This window comes from Varroa destructor, unplaced genomic scaffold (genome assembly GCF_002443255.2).
Source record: "Varroa destructor unplaced genomic scaffold, Vdes_3.0 BEIS01000005.1, whole genome shotgun sequence".
NCBI lineage: Eukaryota > Metazoa > Arthropoda > Arachnida > Mesostigmata > Varroidae > Varroa > Varroa destructor.
In genome coordinates this window covers 11629086-11650992 of record NW_019211458.1, presented here as the reverse complement: position 1 = coordinate 11650992, position 21907 = coordinate 11629086, and the positions used below count along the sequence as shown (strand labels likewise).

Below are 21907 nucleotides of genomic sequence, written 5' to 3'. Positions count from 1 at the left end.
CATATCTAGACAAAATCATTCGGCATTAACAAAATCTTAGCTATTAGCAAATTTTACCTATTGTCAAAAAGTGATATTTTGAAACCACTACGCGACTGGTTGTCGTTCTGCATACAAAAGCTGTCCCAAAACGCTTGGTCGGCAAAAAACAGCCGACGAAATACCGAACGTTACCCATTTTTAGGAAAGGAGTTCCTGAAATACTTCAGGACGTCATCTATTCGTGACACATGTTAGTCACAAATCAAAGGACTGTAGGATGAAGACTCTACGAGCCATGAGCGAATTGAACTAGAGACTTCAGGGCGCGCTTTCTTCGTACGGCTACAGATTCGTGGCTCCCATAATCAAATGGTTGGCTATTACCATATGAGTACAACTGCGGGCAAAATACCCGTTGTGCAAGTTGCGTCGTATTTATTATGACGCAGCGATACCTGCTCGTATCGCGCGAACTTTCAATTTTCATACAGTCAGGGTTTTGCATGCTGAGGAGGATCGAGGGGACCGCGCAAGCAGTTCTCACAGCATTTGCTTACCTAGGCAGTAGCAGGCAAAATGCGTCAGTTATGATAAAAGGTTCGCGTTTTCCTTGTCAAGATAATACGAAGCCTTTCCAAATTGCGCAGCTACAGTTAAAGTAAGCGCTCATGATTCTTGTGAGTGATAGTGATTAAATGCAGTTTGAGGTAGTAATATTAATAAAACATTGAAACACAAAAACAAAATAGCCAAATCACTAGAAGCAAGCTGAATAAATTGAAGAGAGAAGCAGATCATCTGTTAACAGATTTCGTGCGAAGACGACCTCATTGTCATGGTCAAGGAGGACGTCATTACGTTAGCGGCGTTGATACCGTAAACAAAGTGACTCGTAAGAGAATCCAATCACTAATAGAATCCCATATATAATGTTTCAAAATATAGCACGAATCGTAGTGATACACCGTGTCTAGATAGAAGACTTCGTGATATTTTATTTCCCACCGAGCAGCTTCTGTAGGAGACACATTTCATACATATGCCGCAATTCACCAGAGCTAAGATACTCATATTGGCAAACTAATCTTAGAAAGCTTACTACGATTTAATGATTTGTAAAATATTATGTTTTCTTCTAGTAGAACCGCAATCGTTCAGCCGTCATTATATATACTACAATTGCACTGCGACAGCGCCATCTTCCCGACTGGGCTTCATGATCTTAAGCCCATTTGATCATTATAGTTAGTACAGAGCATTCGAAACAACATATATTGTAGATATGCACATAACTAGATTGTGTTTGCGATAATAATACTAATAACTAATATTTTCTATAGATCCCGGTCACAAAAGGCTATAAAGCTTGTGTGTGGGGGAAGGGGGCGTGCTTTTGTGTTTGTGTCAAATACTAAAAGCTCCCGTTGCATAACAACCTAAGTCGGCAGGTCACAGCACTGAACCGCAGTCGCTTGATTTCGCTGACAAAGCACGTAGCAGGGGGGGGATAGGGCCATATGCAGAACGATGCGGTGGCAGTACAGGTTCATTGCATAGTACGGCCGTGGTATAGCAGCGAGCCATTAAGACAATGGAGTTTGTGCGCGCCATGTTACAGAGCTAGCAACAGCTGCTGGTTACCTCTTTTGCCGACGCTGCTGTCGTAGTTACGGTAATTCTTTAGCACTACAGATGGATGACCCAGTGCCATTCGTACCTATTCAATGAGTTGTGCACAACTCTATTCGTCATGGGGCCAGCAAATGTCTGTTCTGGCCGGGCCTGGCAGGACTCGACTCGTTCCCGTCAGCAACAACGAGAGCTGGGTGTCAAGGTGAAATGTGCCACTCCGTACCACAATTATATCTTACTTTTAAAATTAGCTCAGATTCAAGATTCAGAAGTTTTTACTAGTCGCCGTTTGTGGATAGCGGATGCGTCGGTCTCTGCTGTTATGACGGCTACGTCTTTTAGTTTCGACTTTGCTAGCAGCAGCAGCAACAACAAACTGTACAACAGGAAAAGAAAGTGAAGTTCAACAATAAACAAACACGCTAACGTTTGCTACCACAGTGGAGAGATACCACTGAAGCCAATTTTTTGTTAAAATTAGGACGATATTCATTATATCAACTGAGTTATCTTGATCGTGAGTCCTTGCGGGTAGAATGCAGTCACCAATAATGGTAGGGTGGTTAGACTAATAGGTAGGTAGGCAGGCGCTGATGAACAGACAAACGACTGTATCAACTGATCTGTCTGCAATAACGATCATATGCAGAACAGATCAAGCTCTTTCTTTCCTTATGCTGGAATACAGCGGAAAAGAAGTGAAGATTGAAAAGTGCGCTTTTTCTCTTATTCTAGTTTTCTTATATTTACTTATATATATATATAATATATATATATATATATATAGGAGAGGATAGGGGTTGCATAAGGCTAGCATTGAAAACAGCCGGTGTCGTAAGAGTGACGCACATAATTCATTAAGGGCACTTCTATCGCACCACACGCCGTAGAGCACAGATCGAACTGTATGAGCCACTCACAGTCTCTTTCTAGAAACAACTGCGATTGTGACAAAAAAAAAAAGATGATACTGTATAGTCATTTACCACTACGAATAAAAAAACTATGATTCGCCTACATTCTGCTCCGTAGTGTGGATGCTTTTTAGTGGCCCAACCACTGGCTCATTGACGGGCTGTATTTTGGTCGAGAAGCAAGGGAAGTGAGTAAAAATTTTCTCTCAATTCTTACCCAGTAACGCTCCTTTAAAGCTAATTTGGCGACGCGGTAACTATCATAGTTATGCATGATTCTCGTATAAAAAATTATCTGTAGTAAAGTCATGATCGTGATCATGATATATCGCCGTAGGTTGTGTTTGTCGATAATATTGTTCTGTATAAATGGCGAAAAGTTTTTTTTTTTTTTTATCTATTTTTCAAAGCAACTTGTGACATGTTGCTGATTATGACGACATATGGTACCACAAGTGCGAGAATACGCTGGATATATACATACACACACATATGTATGTGTTTCTGCTAAGCTCAGTTGTACTCTGAGACTACTTCGTTATTTGAAATTGTTTGTAAAATCAGCATCGACGGCATCTGGTATTATAAATGTTTGAAATGAAGTGACAGTCCATTAAGCCCCACCTCAGCCTGGTCCGTTTATAGCCTAAAGTGGCCATGTAATAAAACTCAATGTAGTGACGTTCATAAATTGTAACTTGCGTTCAGGTATCTATTGAACAAGTGGCTTTATGGCAGGCAAAAATATGGCAGAAAAATAAGCTGACTATTCTGTTTCTTTATCGTTTAACAAACGTTCGCTGAAACGCGAAAAATTACTCGGCTGTTTCATACATCCACCCCACGTTTTAAAGTTTGGCCAATGAAGATAACCTAGTCGCACGGACTGCATTCAATTTTTGACCCGTATCAATTTCAAAAGTTGTGAAACTTTCATTCCATTAACATTTCAAACCAACGTCCCCTTGCTTAGAGAAGGACGAGAGTGGCCCAAATAGCGCTCGTCTCATATAGTTCTACCTTCCCTCATACATGCATACGTACTAAGCCATTAAAAGGCATGAGCCGTAACCTTGATAACTCAGTAGTAATATAAAAATGATACCAGCAATCTCAAAATTAGGAAGTTCTATATCGGCATATACGCGGGTAGATGTGCCCATACCGGTCGATATCTACTGATAAGGACAACAATCAACATCGTTCATTAGATACCAACCGACGCGTGCTGACGAAAGCTGTTAACCAATAATGTATAGAATATCAGCCTGCATTCTCAACAGCGGCACTCTGCAACAGAAAAACATTCTTTGCTTGCACAGTACCGCCATTTAAGCCGTACAATTTATACTGCTATAATAAGTAATGCGAACGTCACCTGACTAGATGTATTAAGCTGGGCACTACTACAACGACGCCAAGATCAGCTTCGATCGACGCTCGCTGGCCGGCGACCCGCGGATCGATCGTTATAATTATCGTCCGCTGTAGACGACGCAACAAATAAGCCAATCACCCACTTCCTTGTCAACTTAATAGAAGAGGAAGTAACGCAACGAAAGGAAAATAAGGTAAACAAACGGCTATAATAAATATGTCTCTATGTTAATACAATTATAGTTCACCATGTTTGTGTCGTGTAATATTTTTGTGGTCGTGTAAAGGATCAAAAAAACAAGACAACGTCCTATTGTGTTTAGATAACGAGGCCAGAAGATACAAGCAAGCGGCTGGCCGCGTACGCAAAGAGATTCTTATCGGATTTACATAATTTGAATAACGAAGAAATTAATGAGACGAGTCGGTGCTGACACGAAGCACCAGGATTTAAAAGGGGCTGATTTAGCGAGCTGAATGTACGGAAGCCATTTTTAAGGATTAGGATAGAAATAGCATTTGTCACATGCCCTCGGCTGATCTCTTTAGTCACAATCACTTACAAGAGAGTAGAACGAATCATTGTATGCATTGACAAAAAGCCCCAGCGGCTTATGAGCCAGCGAGTGCCCGACTTGTTGTTGAAATGAAATTTATTCTAGCTGCTTTTCCTTTCGCTTTCTGGTACCTTAACATCATATGTCAAAGGCAAAAACGAGCTTATTGTTAGAAAGGAAACATTATTTTGGCAGAAGTTGAGTGCTGGACTTTGATATGGTGGGATAGCAACAAAATGTAGATAAGGACGATCCGTCCGTTCAGTTCATGCATTAAACGACGACTGGTACCTACTCTAAAATCGGACTAAATCGCTATATTTTCCGTTGTCTAGCCCAATAATAGACAGCGTAATTTTTAAAATGTGTTTTCATTGATCGTCAGCTGAAGCTATCATTAAGACTTCACTCACTGAAATGCTGTCCATTAATATGATCACGGATGTCTATTTATGATACAGGAACGCCTTTCCCTGTTGCTTCAACTGAAGAACTAGATGTAAATAGGTCTACGATCTAAGAAACGAATATTCGAAGCTTGCGACTATTTCGTGATAGTTTATTTCACTCGGTGAATTCAAGGAAACAGCAAATAGTGATGGGAATCTGCTTGTTGTGATAGGAGAATCGCAGTGATACGAACGGCGCATAGTTGGTATTATCGGCTCTGCGCTTTTGTTGGGTGCATCAGAACGGCACCGTCCGCATCGGGTAAATATAATCAAGCAGGCCATTTAATCGCAGACATTTGTTCCTTGAGTTGATAAGCTATACCCGACTGCGTTTCGTCGGAAGTCATCAGAGGTGAGCTGAGTTTTTCCGGGCAAAATGTTTTGGCTGCGAGCTTTACAATTTTTTTTTTTCTTAGAAATGTATAGTTTTTTCTATAAGGATGCGCTGAGATTCTCTTTGATATACAACAGGTAGACATCGAGAAAAACGACCTAAGCCGAAAACAACTGTCAACTGGTGGTCAATGGTAGCATGTGTCGGTCTGCGCGAATTGCTTTAGACGGTTGGCTTCGAACATAAAGCAAAAGGTATTAAGCCTAGACTATCTCACGAGTGCCTCTGTTTACTAGGCAAACATGTTACTAGTGTACCGCTAAGGGAACTATCTCACGGACTAAAGTTCATCTAAGGATTATATGTTATTGTCAGTTTGTAACAACTGTTTACTAGGCAGGCACATACTGCTGAAGTATTTCTTTTTGTAGGCGAGCTGTTTGACATTCGTGTTTCCTTACTCATGAAGAGTATGAACCGTTCTGAGCATTGGTCAGACGAGCGCAATAGGCCTCCGACCATGACCTCGTAACCGCCGACACTGATGACTCTTTCTTTCAATGAATCGGCAACAATCAGTACAGGGGGCAAGACATACCCCCGGTGCCCCGCTTGGTGCTACGGCATCTACGTTACATCGTCTTGCTTTATCGCGTTTACAAGTAGATCGCATCTAGCCTTAAATGAAAATGCCAAAGCAGGCACTCCTTTACCGCTATCGTAGCTGGCATAAATGTTACCTATCAGTAATTTACTAGCAATCAACAGTAGGAATTGCATTATCATCGTAGTCACAATTCAACAAATAGCACCTAGTAACATAAAGGAATTGCTGTTCTCTAAAATGTCACCGTTTTGCTTGCATCTACCTCAAGGATAAATTTCACTCTCCATCCCAGGCAAAACCATTCGCGACAGAGGCGAGCAAGGTTCTTGAACGGTTGGCCATAACACCACGATGATGGATGAAAACACTCCTGGCACTCTTTGTTGCACTCCTCGACAATCGAGCACTTCTCCAACTTGCCCGAGAGACGAGTTACATTTTGCATTACTCCGGAGCGCGACGGCGAGCCACGCTCGAAGTGGGCGACGATCGGAGAAAGAGCGATAGGGGCACACTTATGATGCGCACGCAGGTTCCCCGATGTCAATCGCCACTCGGCATCAGGTAGGTTCATACAAAAATCTGAACATGAATAAGATTAACGAGCCCTCGGAGACGTCTGGGAGTCAGCTCGCGCATGACGTACGTTTATGTGCAAACAATAAACGCGTCTTTGTTTGTAGATGTCAGTAACTAAATTGCACAAATTCACACCATCAATATCACCATCATTAATGAAGTTCACTACGAAAGTCGCTCGGAAAAACAAAACACGTAATCCTTGAGACGGCGAAAAAAGAAAAATAGTCACCCAACGCAAAGCGACGAGGCTTATTATCCGTTAGCTATGTTTTTACACTAACTTTCACTATAACATGATTATCAGTGGTCACACGCGACCCCGGGCACGCTTTCAACGCGAAAGGCGAGTGCGAACTACAAATCAGCAACTTCGCATATCTCAGAATTGAAGAAAAACCTGACACGTCAAACCAATGGACTATGATGCAGCCTTCGCCCAACTGTTTTTTCTCGTAGCGATAACAACAATTGCAATTGAAGGCGTCCGACGCTGAAGGCGGCATTTTCTGTCTGAAGTTCGCGCGTGTTGCCATCAGTCGGCGCGGCCGCCGCTCTTACGTCGAAGAGCGCTAGAGCCGGCGCAAGGAAAGGGAAACTGAAGCCGGGCGAGTCTCCAGCTAGGGAAGGATTCAGTCGGACGATCGTTTGCTATTTGATTAAATATTAATCAAATACGATGTATGAATCCGAATCTACTAAACCCGAGTAGTGAATGGAATAATAGGTATCATATTTAATCACTGGGAACCATATTTCGACTTAAGGCAGCGATGAATTTTTTTAAAAACAATGGATGGATAACTTTTGCTGACGCACATGTGTGCCTTGGCAAATCTGGACCGGTATCGTTTAAATAAGTACAATAAGTACGAATATATGTGCGATGTACGCTTGTCATTGTCTAACAGATATAGCAAAACGAAAACGATAAGTCTTCGTCAGCCAACCCATGATCGACTAAAGTTTACCATTGCTTTACAAAGTGGCAACAAATGAGCTCAATTCTGATTGCGGTCAAATCGCAATGCCCCTTATACGCATTACATTTCTCATTTAAGTATAAGGCGCTTTGCACCGGTGATGGGTGGACCTGGTTAGACACTGAATGATGATTGTAAGGTATTGGATAACATACGCCCAAGGTCTAACAAAGGACTCGAGAACTGTGTGAAAAAAGTCTTTGTTCCAATTTAACAAGAGCAAAATTTTAAGTAATCGCATTCCATTTGAAAAACCCCACACCGACTCAAAAATATCCCAGTATAAAAGCTACCCATTTTCTGCTCAAACATTGAAAATAACAATATCAGGCTTCAGTGCGACTCGTGATACACGAGTCTACACGATGCAGTTTAATCATGTACTCAGATAGATGGAGACGCAACTTGTCGACAGGCTTAGCCATTTCTTGAGATAAAGTGTAAACAGGGCTTTGAGGAACTTGAATGGATCGTCGCATAATCTAAATTGCCTAAATACGAGATAATTAGTCTTAGAGCAATAAATATGGGCGTCAAGGTATGTTCTCTCTCTCTTTACATACAGTTGTTGTTTCTGCTGCTACTGTTCTTATTATATTGTTAGCATGGCCAATACGTTGCGTGCCGCCAGCTGGCTCATTACAAAATCACTTTTTCTATTAACTGCCCTCGTGTTTCCGGTGTTACGCCCCCCTATTCGTATCCTATGCTTGTGTGTAATGTTATTACGCATTCTCGGTCTCTACGTTCAATATATAAAGTATGCCCCTTTGTAGTACGTGTTTGAGATACTATTGGTCGATCGACTAGCAGTCCTACTATGTACGTGTCCATTATCAAACGATGAATGCTACGATGGGTGATTACTAATCTGATAACGTCGTATGCCGCCCGTCTAATTGCTCGTCGAAGATCTACCGTTGTCCAGCCGACCGACCGACGGCGGCAAGAAAAGCAGCAGTAGCAATAACAACCACTTGGTGTAGTCGGTACTGGAGGGCAACCGACATGTCTTTCACCGGCGCGATAGCAGTAGCAATAAAAATGAATACGCTATTTTTCAGCTCTCCGATAGAGATCTGTTTCATGGGATCAACTATGTTTCATTCGACTGCAACAGTGCTGGCAAAATGAAAAGTCACTACGGCTATTGGCGAATATGTGTGAGACTCGTATTCTAAAGAAAAACGGTATATATAAATGATTTGTGCTCCGTCTGATTTATTTGCTTTGCTTGTGAAGTCCCGTTCGATTATTGTTATTAACAACTCTTCGAAACAAGGCAATGTTATCTTGAAGACAAGATGAGGTATAGGACATCACATCGCGCCGGTTGATATCGTTTGCTGTCGCAGTTACACAAGTGGACACACATTCGCATAGCCAATGCATCCTAAGCGCTTTAAAAGACGCTAGCATTATGTGTTAATCACTGACGGAATCGCTTTGACCATAATTCTCATCAGCAGCCATTGTGGGCTGTCTAGTCTACGATATTTGGGCTAAAGGCTGCCCATCCACGCATTTGGCCAGTTGGAACTTTTATTATTGTTGTTACGCGAACATTCATTAAAGAAATACGCATTTTCACTTACAGCAAAAAGCTGAAAGGAGTATAATAAAGAAACTGTTTGCGCCATCTAGCGATGAAAATGATCACTTAAATCCTCAGTAGTTGTACATACGTGTGCAAAGTGAGTTTTATTGGTAATGGTGGTGGCTTTACCGCAATAACAACTCTCGTCGAAGTCATACGGATAGAGTTCGCGTAAATGTGAAAAAATCGACCTTATACAACGCCGCTTCACTAATCGTAACGGAACCCGACATTAGGGCACCCATGGTTGTAACTATGAACTAGCTTCGCCCTTCGTACAATTCACACTTTGGCGTCCATAGGCACAAAAAAAACAGAAGCCTTTTCAGTTTTCATATTCGCTTTTCGCTTGTTAGCTCTATTACAGATATTTATCTTCTATAGAAGCATAAGCGGAGCACGCAATATGTTCCCATGTCAATATGAGGATTAGGACACTACCATATATATATATATACACATTACATTTAACACATGCTGCTGTAGGCAACATTAGCGAACACCATTAATGTACTGGGGGGTTGGCGTTACCCGCAGCTCTCAATGGTATTCGCTACTGTCGACAATATGATCATGAAACGACCAAAAGCCATCTTGTCTCGGTAGATACTTACAGCCAACTGCCGCCCATGTCGCTTCAATCGGCGTTAATCATTACACATCGATAGCAGCACCACGAACGGCAGGCGATATGAAAGCTCTATATCAAGCGGCGTTTCTGTGAAAGGCAGGGTGCTTTATTGACTGGCTTAACCCAATAAACGGGGAAAACATACTATGATAAAGCACCGTATTGTTTCACGCCACAGTCCGAGCCTTAGAACTATATGTAGTTTTCGTTGCAACACTTCAGATGGCTGTAACGAAACGGTTCCGGGAAACGAATATCATAATGGAGGGTTGGGGTGCGAAAGGGCAAAGCCTTGAAACATCCAACGCTTCCTTTTTTTTTTTTTTTTTTTTTCGATAGCACAGTGCAGTAGACTGCTTTGAGACTATTAATATCATTAATAGATAGACATATTTGGGAGCGTACCGTTTGTTCTACCCATATCACTATCCAAACGTTGATCCTACCGAAGATCGCAGCCTCTTCTGATACCGAATGCTGGTTACGAACAAGTCCGATTGGTAAACGTATCGAATAGCTTCTGTGTCTATGTCTCTGAATGCACGTTTAGAAACTGAATACGAATGAAAGCAGTCTATGGTAACAGCGAAAACGTATGTTGACACTGATCAGTAGGATGCGCGTTAAGTCCACATGTATATGTAGTGCTTCTTCTTGAAAAAAACTTCGAAAAAAAATAGCACCCTATATTAAAAAAAAAAAAAAAAAAAACAATCTCTATATAACTAATGATCTCTCAAATGTATTCTTTTTTTTGGACGTACTAGATAAGCACGGCTGAGGTGATATATTGTCAAGGCGTTTCGATATTATGGCACTCGTGAGAAAAAATTAACATCTACAAATAAATAATTAAATATCTAATGTAGCTAACAATAGTTGCGTATATTCTGTACCCGTATATATATTTTACGTTCTCCAAGAAGGAGAGAGAGAGGAACGAGGAGGTCAAGTGTACTTTATGGCTACTAAGGGGCGAACGAAATTTAAGCATTTAACTATTAACTTGGTCCATTACTCAATCGCTAGCGCTATTTCAGGAAGATTTTAGAATTCAACAGCACGAATAGACGAACACACGGATAGTGTTACGGCGTGAAGTAACTGCAGTAGTATTACAGGTAATCGTAAATAGTAGCCCTTGATTGTGCGTGATATTGCCTCTTGACCTTCTGTCAGAACCATATTTCTAGCCCAGACTGACTCCTCCATTTAGCCGTTCGGGGTCGCTGCCAATTGCAACGTAAACATTTTCAATGAATAGTGCGTGTACAAAATAGAAAAAAGAAGCGTTTGAAATTTTGGCCACAGCTCGTTCTTTCGAAATTTGGTTCTAGCCGGGGCTATAGTGTGGGAAAGCAAAATCTGAACCCAATTTGCTACCGAAAAAAAAAACGGCATTGAGTGGTACATCCACCACGCGCGTCAAATGAACGAAGCCCAAACGAAGAAGTTGCAAAGCTTGCTCCTGCTTCTGTTGAACGTTGCCTTTGCTGGGACTATTAGTGCCTGCCACTATAATTGCAAAAAAGACAACAGTCAAGGCACGTATATAACAGTGCCCCGTAACAGTCAGGGCAGCGGAGGTGGCTGTACTTGAAAAGTCAGGCTTACCAATGCTTTTCGCCGGAACGAACAGTCCGTTAATCGTCAAAATGGCAGCTCAGAGCAGTTTACCCAGCGACGCCATCACCTACCCTGCTGCCTTTGTTAAAACCGCACTTTAAGCGCTTTTAGCTGGTTAACAATATACAGTTATTGTGGACTGTGAGGCTTGCCCTATCCACCAGAAGATAGCGCCGGCACCAATCGACTTTTCGGCGCTTCTACCGCTGCCCCTCAGGCTGTAGTTACGTACTGCAGTGCCCGGAGCAGTGATATCGGCATATCATGTTGCCCGCCGACGTAGGACCGTACGAGGCCGTACATGCCAGCTGCGATAATGACTTCCAGTAAACCACCCAATAGGAATAGAGTGGTACGGCTTGTCATTGATGCGTAATCAGTGTCGACAATGTTGTTTGGTCGATGTTATACAAATATGAACAGCGACTATGTAATTAACTAAGTTGAAAAACGAAGTTAGAATGAATGGCGTCGAAAAGACACTAAACATCCGACCGAGTCGTGCCGCTCCTTGCGGCAGTAACAGTCGAAGGATCAACGTTCAATACTAAACCAATGTGGTTCGGCCGGTGGGCTAGTCGACCGGCTTGCCAGTCACCATTTCTTCGAAGTCACCCGATCTCGGCGCCCAATAGCAAGCATTAGCTGGCTAACGAAGCGTTTGATCTGTGAAGGTCGTCTGCCTTGGGCTTCGATAGAGTTGTCGGCTAAGAAACAGTCTAGGTGAGACGTTTTTCAGGTTGCTATTTTTTTTTGTCTCTGGAGCCACAGCCGGCTGCGTGCAAATCCCAGTAAATTGTTCGTTTTGCCACTGTCTGCAGACTGACGGTTTCCGCTGTCGTCGGCCAAGGACGTACGGTTGAAGGCATGTTATTTCGTTTCGCGTATCTACCACAAACAGGCTTATTCTGTATGAGTTAGGTAACAGTTTGCATAGAGCTCGGTGCAACAGCCTCCATTGTATGTACCCAACGTGGAACATAATGGGTTTTGTTTCCCACGATTAGTTCTGTTACGATGACACGAATTATTTGTAACTGCTGAGCATATAACTACGAAGCTGGAACTTAAGCTGAAGATTCTCTTCCTAAATGGATCCAGTGATGTACACAGCTTCCTCGTATGAGTACTACTAGGCAAGCCAAGAACAAAAACCCACCACAGTCTATCGTCAGTTTCTTAGGAAAGCGACAGCTAGATCTATTCACAATACATCGGCGAACGGTTTGATTAGTTCACGCATTATATCTACTTGTCCGAAACAAACGGTAAAGGTTCAAGCCTATTTGATTAATGTCATTGGGTCACCGACCATTACGCAGCTGCCTGTCAACAACGGGCATTTCGTAAACTGAGCCACGCACCGGGCGTTTATAACATATAATCTCTATTACCAAACAGTTCGGGTGCCGAGAAGTTTAGCTCTGCTGGGAAGTCACGTCCGCCGCTATCCTTCTCGCAGTTATTATAGAGCGCCGTAGCCCCGTGGTTTGGTAATACGTAAGCACATATATATAACACGGTCAAGCAGAAATGATGTCTGTCTTGCTAGCCCCATTACAATGGGCAGCTCCCACGTCGATAATTTGGATAGTAAGGATTCCCCAAGAACACAAAACGATATATACAAAATATCCCATATGGAAAACACTTATTTGAATAGCGTTGACACAATTTCGTCAGATGTGACCGTAATAATCGGTGTCAATCAGATATCGACTGACTTGGTTTTAATAGAGTCGTCCTATTGTTATTAGGACTCTTATTGGATCCGAATGTTTTCTATAAGACGAGCCATATCAGCAAAGTTTACGTCGGCAAAAAGCCTACTATGTACCTACCGTTCTCTATCATAATGTATGGCATAGGTTGGCTGTGTATTTTTTAAGGGGTTTAACGTTCGTTGCCTATTCGAAATTTTTGAGTTCACACATTGCATTGCATAGCGAGAACACAGAAAAAAAAACACTGGCTCAATGCGTCATGATGGCCGCACGAACGATAGATATTTCAAAATGACTATTTTTTTTCGGTAGTACACACGTTTAGCGAGCGAAGCTATATTCCACATGGACGCAAAATTATACTTACCACTTCTTCTCTTTATTATTAAACAGATCGTTTTGTCAAGCCGATTTCGTACGACGAGCAAACTAATACTATGGCCGTGTTTTTCCCCACTTGCCGTCTAGCTTAAAACATGTTTATTGCAGTAAGTAACAATGTATAACAAACGGCGGTACCTCGATAGAAAGTATTGCAGTAAGTAACAATGTATAACAAACGGCGGTACCTCGATAGAAAGGTAAATCGCGATACTATAGTCACCACAGTGACCTAACATGAGTTAGGCATCTTCATTTTGACGTAACTGAAATTAGTTGCTTAGTAACCGGGCGTATCGACACCAAATTAGAGCAGGTAGACATAACGTTTGACAACCATTTTTGATTGTTGTTTATTGTGAAGAAAAAGAATAACATAAACAATTGGACAAAGTTATTTTTGGCAAACATGAACACGGCCTTCATTGTTATCACTTTATAATATATAGTAATATAATATACGTATATGTAATACATGTCGAGGAAGTCGCAGCTGCCAACAAGATAAATGAAATAAAACAGATACTGAAGAAAATCGGACGCAACAAAGGTACGCGGGCGTTCCTCACAAAAGGCTTCCTACTTTTAAAACGAAAAGTCAACAGTTAGCACGCGAAGGCAGTCCCTTATTTTTACCCCAGTGGCAGGTAGCTTGTATGAGGTCAACTAAAATCTGCTAATTAGACCGTGTCGGATGTCTACGAATCATTGCAATCGGGCCTGATTATTTCTGTAAATAAAAAGAAACTGTCGAAAATAGTTTACTACCATGTCGCCGTAGAGACAGAACTGTGGGTTTACTATTGCGATATTCTCAATAGAGCGATTATCTTTATTTTCGAATCTTTATATCGTTTCTACATTGAAAGGGCATCTATACTGAATTGCGTGCTCCACTCACTCTTACAGAAACAGCAATGCTTGTTCGCACAAAAATCGGGATCCGAGTTATCGAGTGACAAAGGCTTCAGTTCTAAAATGTTTGTTCTTTGCCGTTGACTTCAAGTGGTCCTTCACTTTGATACCAGACTGGTTGTGGAAAAATACGCATACTAAGGTATTTAGCGGTACATAACACAGTATCATATAAGGATTATACTGCGCACCGACAAGTCAAATATAGGATAGAAACATTTGTAAACATCTATTTGACGTCACGGTCAAAATAATCACAACGCTCAATCTTCATATATCAACCGTTCGTCCGATTTTATCCACGTTTACACATCATATTTACATGATGTAATCGCAAATAGATCTCTTTTCCTTTCTGTTTGCCTTTTCATTACGAACATTCTATGCAAGAGGAAACTAACATATAATCGGTGCACTCCAGTAGATGCAACACATTATTATGACGTCTAGTTAACAAAACAACAACCGTTTTAACACACAGACACAGCCTGATGTACGAAACGATTCGTACTGTGTTCCTACACGGATTTAGTACAACTATACATATTGCAAAAGCGGCTAGGGGAAGCCGCTGCTCAACACTGTCCACATTGCTTATTATGGATACACAAGACCAGTTAGGCGTCGGCGAAATGAAGAAAAAAAAAAACGGATAAATTCATTATAGGATGGAACTTGCGTCCACGTTTATTGCGTCTCTCGTTTCAACTCTGCAAAGGAAAAATATGGAGATGGCCAAAACTACCGGTGTTATTATTATCGATACTATGACGACGTTGCGCTATGATGCCACCCAGTGGTGCTTCTTCAATGCACTCTTAACCACTGGCTCTTCTTTATTTGTCGCTGAATTCTTGCCAGAGCTATCATACAATTCTGTAACTACAATTGGATTTTCATTGCTAGCTACCTCGAGTGTTCTTTATTTCTCATTCATAGATTCTGTTTTTCCCGTCTTCTAACACTGAATAAAGAGATGACCTCTCACAACATTATCGGGCACGAGTGGTAAGAAAAAATGTTATTTGCAATGACTGCTACATTCGCTCCGACACAGCTCTGATTTTTGGTAGACCGCCGCTACAGCGGATCCTCCAGCCTCCTCTCTCCCCCGTTACCGTTCAGTATCAAGCGTTTAGCGGGATAACGTGAAGTATCTAGCTGACCAGGCTGAAATCAACGGGAGTAAAGAATGATGATGAGGTTCCATTTCGACAGGTCATCGACACTCAGCCGGTGGAACTGCGACCAGCTCCTCGCCAGCGTTCCCGAACCATTAACAGAGTCAACAACTGTACTACAGTGGCAGCTCTTGCTCGAGGCAACTTAGCGGCGGCAACGGCCAGTTTGTCTGGAATGCTGGCAGCAGCTGTCGTAGTCGTGCTTCCCGATACTACTATACCCGATGCTATACTACCCACGAAACGGTCGCCATTTGTCGCTCGGCGAAAACAAGCGCAATCTTTCATACGCATAAGTAAATGCCCGGTAAAATCGCTTGGTCAGCTTAGTTCGTTGGGCTCGACGTGGCGCTGCGGTAGCGGCATGTCAGTCGGACAGACCTTTTTGAATCGACTGTGAATGAAGGACTAGTCAGACTACCTCGAATATTATGGCGGTCAGCTGGAGCATCTCGCACATACTATATGGCTCCAAATCTTCAATGTTTGGGCTTGAACTCAACGCAGTAGCTACTATATAGCTGCATTACGTAAGATCAACAATATGATGGTGGTCGCCGCGCGTCTTTGAGAAAGACATCATGCGCGCTATTGAAGTTGCTAGTTACATAGGGACGCCATGATCAATAGTGCTCTACATATATACATGTGTAAATGTTTTGCCTTACTATTTGATGTTTGCCAATTTTGTCTCAGGGAGGTTCGAAATAGGTGAAGCAACGGGGGCTTGGCCATAATCGTCAATATGCTGTCTTGGCTTAATCAATGTGTGGCGCCTACTGCAATCGATTCCAGCACTGATAAAGTACGACCAAACACTGGCAACTGGCTACGCAAATAACAGACACCTATTTTCTTTCCTTTTTTTAATTTTCGACCCCCTGCCATACCTTATGCGCAGTGAGTAATTGTAAATCTACAAAATCATTTTCGAACGTTAATCGCCGTAGCAACTCAGCTCACTTGAGCTCATTAGGTATACTATAAAAAAAGCTATAAGAAAAAATGGACTCGTCAAACGACGGTACAAAACAAACGCCACCGGCCTTTTGTTTTGTACCGCAACAGTCGATTACGGACGCTCCCATTAGGAGGCACGTAAATATTCAAAATAAATGCCTACCGTCAAATGAAAACGATAGTTCAACAGTAACAATGAAACTGCAGACGCGTAATATAAAGGAACGGCATTCGTGGTCTTCTGTTGCCAGACGACACCTCTACATATCTGGTCTAAACACTCGATCAGTACATGCAAACACCCAAATACGCAGTCCCAACTAGCCCAAGTAGGTACAGGGTCGCGCATAGTGAACTCATTTTTCAAGCAACTTACCCGCGATAGAAGCCTTAAGGGTTTCCATACCTTAGCTGATCATTGACAGCGCGGTAATGTGTCGATCACTGTCGTATTATGCTCAATAGATATTCCATAATTGGAAATAGTTCGGCCATCTCATCATGGCCTGTGTTTGTTTTCTCTGCTATAGCGTGGTGATAGTGCGGCGTGCAGTAACGCTCTTTGGCGATCTTTTTTTGGGCTGTTTTCATACGGCAGCAGCTATATTCGCGAACATTTATAACGTATTTACTATGCATGAGCCATCAGCACTGCTACCGCTTATTTACGCTGTCATTTATAATAACAACGTTGTTGCTGTTCCATGTTTAGAAAATTTACGTAATGAAATTTCTTATGATAAAGGCAACGGTTGTCTCAAGATGGGATTAAGGCTGATGTACACGAAGATCAGCCGTCAAAATTATGCATGAACGTTATTTAATCAGATACGTCTTGTGAATTGCTTTTCAGGTTTTTCAATGCAGTTCAAATACAGGTTAGGATAGAAATATTTTTGAGATTCAGACCATAGTTTGGGTTTGTATTATAAATCAAATTAGATATAATAGTTTTCTTAGGGACATCTCAGAAGGGCTAAATTTTATGACACGATTACTGCGCTTTTATAAATGATAGACAGATAAGTCCAGCGCTCAAATCTACAAGAAACCCCAAAGGTAACAGGTTTATGTTTATTATATGAAGAAATGTATTATCAGCACGATATACAACAACATACGCGTAACGGTATGCGGTATTACGACCCACTGAAACCAGCGACAAATTCTAGGCTAGAACCAAGCAAATGCGTTAATCAGTACAGGAAAGATTGGGTCAACATAGCTTTTCCATAATATGTTCTCATGTGTTTATCTTTTCGTGTACATTAGGTATGTAAATAAACCTATTTAAAAATCGTGTGATATACAAAAAGACCATATATCGAGTCCGTAATTCACAGCAGATATTTAGTACTTCACTTAAAGGAGCTTACATCGCATTACTTCAACCGTCGATCTTTGTTGGTCACGTTCGTTCGTTTTGCCGATCCAAATCCGTCTGATTGCAAACGATAATTTCTTCCTTTTCGCCTATTGAGGTGCATCTGTATGCTAAAGAGAATTACTAAAGCCTGCTATGGATATTTTGCGAACAGGGAAAAACAGACTCAATTTTAACTCTGTTACACAGAAATTGAAAGGGATATACATAGCTTGCTGATATCCTTATGCGATTTGGATTATATGAATATATCGTTTTTGATAGGAAAGTGATATTTAATAAGCTGCTACACAACAATCGTTTCACGTAACGTCGTGAAGAGCTACAAGTGTGTGGCTTTTAAGCTTTCGATGGCGACGCCCACCAGGGGGCAACAACAAGATACACGTACAGGTGTGCATATACTTTTCTTTCTTTTACCGTACTAAAAATCGTCTGAAGTTCTTCAGTGTTACGTCATTTCCAGATACTGTGCTTCTCTCATATGTGTGCGTGCTTTTTATTGAGCAACTACACGTAAAACTGATAGATAGCTTTTATACAAATTGTCACTGACGGCAGTTTGTATGATACGTCTGTCTGTCTGCCTGGTATTTCTATTGATAAAAATGGTTTTTCAAGTCGAGTGTAGACAGCGTTACCCGCCCATCGTCCTAACCACTTGAGTTGATAGGCTATCCAGAGTTGTTGTGCATCTATCACCATATACGTTTGCGTTTATGTCAATACCTGTCTGCCTACCGGTGTTCGGCTGCATGTCGGTCTGCTTTTGTCCGTCTCACGATGATGATAGCGGTGAAATGACCAAAGCTTTCTACTTCCGTCTACTACACGCGACCTTTCTTTTCCAGTAGTCGACACCGGTAGCCGACATCGTCCAGCACGAGATCATTCACCAACGCCAAATAAACAGCAAAAACAGCAGCAGCAGTAAAAGGAAAGAGGAGCACACCGCCCACGCGTGATGAAGCAGCGACGGGAGCTTCTTCAAGAATAGTAGTATATTGGCGAATTCGTTGCCTCGGTGGCAGCGGCAACGCGTACGTCATGAGCATCAGATCTGTTCAACGATGCCCCCTTCTCCCCTTCCCTTGACGAAAAAAAATGAACCTCCTCTCACTTGACTGTCTCAAGCTGTTCATTGATATCTGCAGGTATATGGCATTGCGTACTGTTAGTTAGCCTGCCGTTTCACAGTTATGTCTTTGCCCCGTTATTTGCGGGTTTAAAAAATACCGCCCAGGCCAATTGCCATAGAAACTAAACTACCTGCGAATGACCTCACAGGTTCTACCGAGACAACTATTACTGATATCATTACTGCTACTTTGAGCCGTTACTGAGGCTCGTGCCGGTCATGTTGGCGCTGGTGGAACCACAATAGGCAGACGTTACATGCAACACTCGAATTACGTTACCGCTGACATTTACTATTGCCATGACAAGCGGCAGGGTTACGGACATGTTTGAGTTGTCGCTGCCGTAGTGTTTTCTTTACTCTTTGTTACTTTACTAAAGCTATGACAGACATCGCTTTATGGTCATTGCAGTTACCTTATGAATAATATGGAGCACTACAGTTTACTACGAAAACCGCTATCCATGCCACGGAGAATGATGATCCCTACTATAGATGACGTGGTGCTTGAGGCCCTCCGACTCGGTCGACGGGACTGTTGCCATTTTGTCTGGCTGACCAGATCAGCAGCGCTCCTAAATCATTCGAAATGCCCATCATCCTTTTCTTACCACCATTGCCATCTAACTATCACTACAACTGCCCATTCAAAGTTCCCCACCAAAGCTGGCTAGATGAAGATAGACGGAGGCGAATTTAAGAAATCAGAGACCCTGGCATCTATTCCAGCCCCATTTTTCCCTATCTTGCCCAAACCGCAAACGTTATTCAGCCGTGAATCGTATGAAATGTCTGCGAATCGTTGACTGTTTCGGCAGTGCTGCTGCTGTTAAGGCTTTTCTGCATTTCCTTCGCTGCATATATAGAGTGAGATGACCGACGCTAGACGAAATACAGGCCCAGCGCTTGGTGAGAACATCCAACTCGACACGCTTAGTCAATGATGATGATGATTTTTACCACCAATAAATTGTGCATAAACATTGTTTCGTGGTATGTGTACCTATATATACACACGTCATAGGATTTACAATGCTGCAGGTCAGGTATATCACTGGTGTTTTTTATATCTGTTGAATTCGAGTTGTAGAAAAGCAAAAGTTGTCTCAATTTAAACTCTATTTTCCTACTTTGGTTGCATTACTAAACACTACAATCGGGGCTAGCCTATAAAAGCTCAAGACCGTGATCTAGAAAAGTCACAGTAAATCATCCAGGTATGATTGGGGTGAAATTCTATATACAAATGCTATTAGGTGTCTTTTTTATTTGCTTATATCAATCAATCCAAAACAGTCCATAAGGTTGCGTTTTTAATGTTTATTTTTGCGTGAACTTTTGTTATGTACGGCTACGACTGAACAGTTTGATTCGTTAGCTCCGTGTGGCTTTTTCTTTCGAACCGCTTACCTATAATCCGAACAATCGCAGGAGAAAGAATCACCAATGAATCTTAGTAGAAGCCAGTAGCTCAATGATCGCTTCTTTTTTCCGTTTTTTACATCAGCAGCGAATGCCACTACCAACGTTTTCACAAGGGGGGGAAGAAAGACACAAATACGACAGTGGCGATGTTAAACTAGATCACCAGTAGCAACAAAAGCAATAGCAAACGAATCACAATCACTTGATCGGTTACGTCATTGAATGATAGAAATGCCATTTATTTTTCCCCCATTGTTGTGTGGAGCTCTGAAACTATTGCATTCTTATTAGTAAAAATGCTCAATGCTCAGCAAGTGATGACATTTCGTAAACGTCCTGTCCGGCCCATTAATTAGGGCTTGACGAAGACAAACGAGGAAGGAAGCACGAATTTCGACTAAAAATTGGCCAACTTGGATTTGTTCCGGCAAGAACTTGTCGTGCACGAACGGCTTAGGCCGCGTTGAGCACATACACTACAAAACTAACAAATAATCTGCTGTCCGATTTAACTGATCCGAAATATGAAAAGCTGGTCTGTTGCCACGTGAGCGAAATGGTCGATTCTGCCGCTGTTACCGTTGAAGTCGAAACCCCCAAGATTTGTATTGTTCCATTGCATTTAACATTGGAACCCAAATTCGACCGCAGTGCGCTATGACTGCCGCTATGTATTCCTATCGGCGTAAGCATAACAAAAAACTTTTGTAAACCGAATTATATCGCCTGACTACCTGTTAGAACATCGGTTGGTATTGAGGTGCTCGAGCTACAGAATAAGACTGAATACCCAGAAGAAAGATCAATTTTTCTGCCATGTATTCCATTTTATTAGTGAACTATTTGCGAGCGTAACACGAACGGCCCTTCGTGCCAATACGAAAAGATCTGATTGCTAGAATTCCTCTGGCATCCGTAATAGTAAATAACCAGCTTGAGACGGTTCATTCGATCTCCTAATATCCTATAATAGTAATAATAATTACAATGTATATTGATGCACATACAAATCGAAATTATAGTTACAATGACTGTACATTTTTATCAACAAATATGGGACTTCCGTTTAAAAATACTTAATAAATCCTTGTCTATTTGTTGGCATTGGGAAGTAGAAGTATCGCTTATTAGAGCACCGTTTCAACGCATTATTTAATAATTCCGCTGCGCACCTAATAAAGAAAAAAGGTAGCGCAGGCCTGACACATTTTCATCCATATGCCTGATGCTATAGTAATCAGGCTAAAATATTTGAAGATTAGTTGGTCAAGGCACGTAATATACATCAATGGACGCACATGTCCTACACAATGCGTGCCAATTCCTCTCTGTTTCTATAACGGCCCTGTCATATAGTCCAACAACAACAGCAGGACGCCTTTTTAGAACACGCGATTGCTATCTTGCGTCGAGGCTCAGAAGATTTCATCTTTCATATGCTATTTTCTCTTATTCTGCTATAGAATCAGCAAGAACAGCTAACATATCTGCTTGTATATTGCACGTATTATTAGCGTGTTACTGGCTT

General features: G+C 41.8%; 1 protein-coding gene and 1 long non-coding RNA gene across 16 annotated transcripts in view; one reads left to right on the top strand and one right to left on the bottom strand.

Annotated features, from left to right (window-relative positions):
• Positions 1-10523, top strand: part of LOC111252030 (uncharacterized) — a 46124-nt gene extending 35601 nt beyond the window's left edge. The window contains exons 1-4 of one of the 3 annotated variants that reach the window (XR_015329297.1): positions 4531-5266; positions 5386-5502; positions 6148-6419; positions 6742-10523. This is a non-coding gene — a long non-coding RNA (uncharacterized LOC111252030). Of the gene's footprint in view, positions 1-3935; positions 4100-4530; positions 5267-5385; positions 5503-6147; positions 6420-6741 lie in introns of those variants that run through there. The other 2 variants (XR_015329298.1, XR_015329296.1) reach the window with 2 other exon arrangements.
• Positions 1-21907, bottom strand: part of Epac (Exchange protein directly activated by cAMP) — a 207958-nt gene that overhangs the window by 30832 nt on the left and 155219 nt on the right. The gene's annotated exons all lie outside the window — the stretch shown is intronic.